This window comes from Taudactylus pleione, unplaced genomic scaffold (genome assembly GCF_031769625.1).
Source record: "Taudactylus pleione unplaced genomic scaffold, aTauple2 ptg000550l, whole genome shotgun sequence".
Classification (NCBI taxonomy): Eukaryota; Metazoa; Chordata; class Amphibia; order Anura; family Myobatrachidae; genus Taudactylus; species Taudactylus pleione.
In genome coordinates, this window is record NW_028284952.1 from 2,127,501 (window position 1) to 2,130,000 (window position 2,500).

At 37.2% G+C, this 2,500-nt stretch overlaps 11 pseudogenes; all 11 read left to right on the forward strand.

The window, feature by feature from the left end:
* The window catches only part of LOC148491176 (5S ribosomal RNA), a 119-nt pseudogene extending 81 nt beyond the window's left edge, over nucleotides 1-38 (forward strand).
* A 116-nt stretch (nucleotides 39-154) lies between these two features.
* Nucleotides 155-273, forward strand: LOC148491177 (5S ribosomal RNA; annotated as a pseudogene).
* Nucleotides 274-388: 115 nt separating this feature from the next.
* LOC148491178 (5S ribosomal RNA) lies at nucleotides 389-507 on the forward strand (annotated as a pseudogene).
* A 116-nt stretch (nucleotides 508-623) lies between these two features.
* Nucleotides 624-742, forward strand: LOC148491179 (5S ribosomal RNA; annotated as a pseudogene).
* Nucleotides 743-858: 116 nt separating this feature from the next.
* LOC148491180 (5S ribosomal RNA) lies at nucleotides 859-978 on the forward strand (annotated as a pseudogene).
* Nucleotides 979-1,093: 115 nt separating this feature from the next.
* On the forward strand, nucleotides 1,094-1,212 carry LOC148491181 (5S ribosomal RNA; annotated as a pseudogene).
* A 115-nt stretch (nucleotides 1,213-1,327) lies between these two features.
* LOC148491182 (5S ribosomal RNA) lies at nucleotides 1,328-1,446 on the forward strand (annotated as a pseudogene).
* Nucleotides 1,447-1,562: 116 nt separating this feature from the next.
* Nucleotides 1,563-1,681, forward strand: LOC148491183 (5S ribosomal RNA; annotated as a pseudogene).
* Nucleotides 1,682-1,796: 115 nt separating this feature from the next.
* On the forward strand, nucleotides 1,797-1,915 carry LOC148491184 (5S ribosomal RNA; annotated as a pseudogene).
* A 115-nt stretch (nucleotides 1,916-2,030) lies between these two features.
* On the forward strand, nucleotides 2,031-2,149 carry LOC148491185 (5S ribosomal RNA; annotated as a pseudogene).
* A 116-nt stretch (nucleotides 2,150-2,265) lies between these two features.
* Nucleotides 2,266-2,384, forward strand: LOC148491186 (5S ribosomal RNA; annotated as a pseudogene).
* Nucleotides 2,385-2,500: the final 116 nt, after the last annotated feature.

Here is a 2,500-nt window from a genome sequence, read left to right on the forward strand (position 1 = left end):
GAAGGGAGACCACCTGGGAATACCAGGTGCTGTAGGTAATTTTATATAGTCATAACATTCTTTTCTATTACATTTTACATTACATTTTTTCAACTTATCAATGAATTAACTTGAGTTAAGAAGTAAAAGACGTCTAAAGTTAACGTTTTTGAGCACCTACAGTCAAACCACACTGGACATGCCCAATCTCGTCTGATCTTGAAAGCTATGCTGTGTTGGGCCTGGTTAGTACTTGGATGGGAGACCACCTGGGAATGCCAGGTGCTGTAGGTAATTTTATACTGAAATAACATTCTTTTCTATTACATTTTACATTTCATTTTTCAACTAATCATTGAATTTACTTGAGTTAAGAAGTAAAAGAGGTCTAAAGTTAATGTTTTTGAGCACCTACAGCCAAACCACACTGGACATGCCCAATCTCAACTGAACTTGGAAGCTATGCAGTGTTGGGCCTGGTTAGTACTTGGATGGGAGATCACCTGGGAATACCAGGTGCTGTAGGTAATTTTATACTGCCATAACATTCTTTTCTATTACATTTTACATTTAATTTTTTCAACTTATCAATGAATTTACTTGAATTAAGAAGTAATAGAGGTCTAAAGTTAATGTTTTTGAGCACCTACAGCCAAACCACACAGGACATGCCCAATCTCGTCTGAACTTGGATGCTATGCAGTGTTGGGCCTGGTTAGTACTTGGATGGGAGAACACCTGGGAATACCAGGTGCTGTAGGTAATTTTATACTGCCATAACATTCTTTTCTATTACATTTTACATTTAATTTTTTCAACTTATCAATGAATTTACTTGAGTTAAGAAGTAATAGAGGTCTAAAATTAATGTTTTTGAGCACCTACAGCCAAACCACACTTATACATGCCCAATATCGTCTGATCTTGGAAGCTATGCAGTGTTGGGCCTGGTTAGTACTTGGATGGGAGACCACCTGGGAACACCAGGTGCTGTAGGTAATTTTATACTGCCGTAACATTCTTTTCCATTACATTTTACATTTCATTTTTCAACTTATCATTGAATTTACTTGAGTTAAGAAGTAAAAGAGGTCTAAAGTTAATGTTTTTGAGCACCTACAGCCAAACCACACTGGACATGCCCAATCTCGTCTGATCTTGGAAGCTATGCAGTGGTGGGCCTGGTTAGTACTTGGATGGGAGACCACCTAGGAATCCCAGGTGCTGTAGGTAATTTTATACTGCCATAACATTCTTTTCTATTACATTTTACATTTCATTTTTCAACTAATCATTGAATTTTCTTGAGTTAAAAAGTAATAGAGGTCTAAAGTTAATGTTTTTGTGCACCTACAGCCAATTCTCACTGGACATGCCCAATCTCGTCTGATCTTGGAAGCTATACAGTGTTGGGCCTGGTAAGTACTTGGATAGGATACCACCTGGGAATACCAGGTGCAGTAGGTAATTTTATACTGCCATAACATTCTTTTCTATTACATTTTACATTTAATTTTTTCAACTTATCAATGAATTTACTTGAGTTAAAAAGTAATAGAGGTCTAAAGTTAATGCTTTTGAGCACCTACAGCCAAACCACACTGGACATGCCCAATCTCGTTTGATCTTGGAAGCTATGCAGTGTTGGGCCTGGTTAGTACTTGGACGGGAGACCACCTGGGAATACCAGGTGCTGTAGGTAATTTTATACTGCCATAACATTCTTTTCTATTACATTTTACATTTCATTTTTCAACTAATCATTGAATTTACTTGAGTTAAGAAGTAAAAGAGGTCTAAAGTTAATGTTTTTGAGCACCTACAGTCAAACCACACTGGACATGCCCAATCTCATCTGATCTTGAAAGCTATGCTGTGTTGGGCCTGGTTAGTACTTGGATGGGAGACCACCTGGGAATGCCAGGTGCTGTAAGTAATTTTATACTGCCATAACATTCTTTTCTATTTCATTTTACATTTCATTTTTCAACTAATCATTGAATTTACTTGAGTTAAGAAGTTAAAGAGGTCTAAAGTTAATGTTTTTGAGCACATACAGTCAAACCACACTGGACATGCCCAATCTCGACTGAACTTGGAAGCTATGCAGTGTTGGGCCTGGTTAGTACTTGGATGGGAGACCACCTGGGAATACCAGGTGCTGTAGGTAATTTTATACTGCCATAACCTTCTTTTCTATTACATTTTACATTTAATTTTTTCAACTTATCAATGAATTTACTTGAGTTAAGAAGTAATAGAGGTCTAAAATTAATGGTTTTGGGCACCTACAGCCAAAGCACACTGGACATGCCCAATATCGTCTGATCTTGGAAGCTATGCAGTGTTGGGCCTGGTTAGTACTTGGATGGGAGACCACCTTGGAATCCCAGGTGCTGTAGGTAATTGTATACTGCCATAACAGTCTTTTCTATTACATTTTACATTTAATTTTTTCAACTTATCAATGAATTTACTTGAGTTAAGAAGTAATAGAGGTCTAAAGTTAATGCTTTTGAGC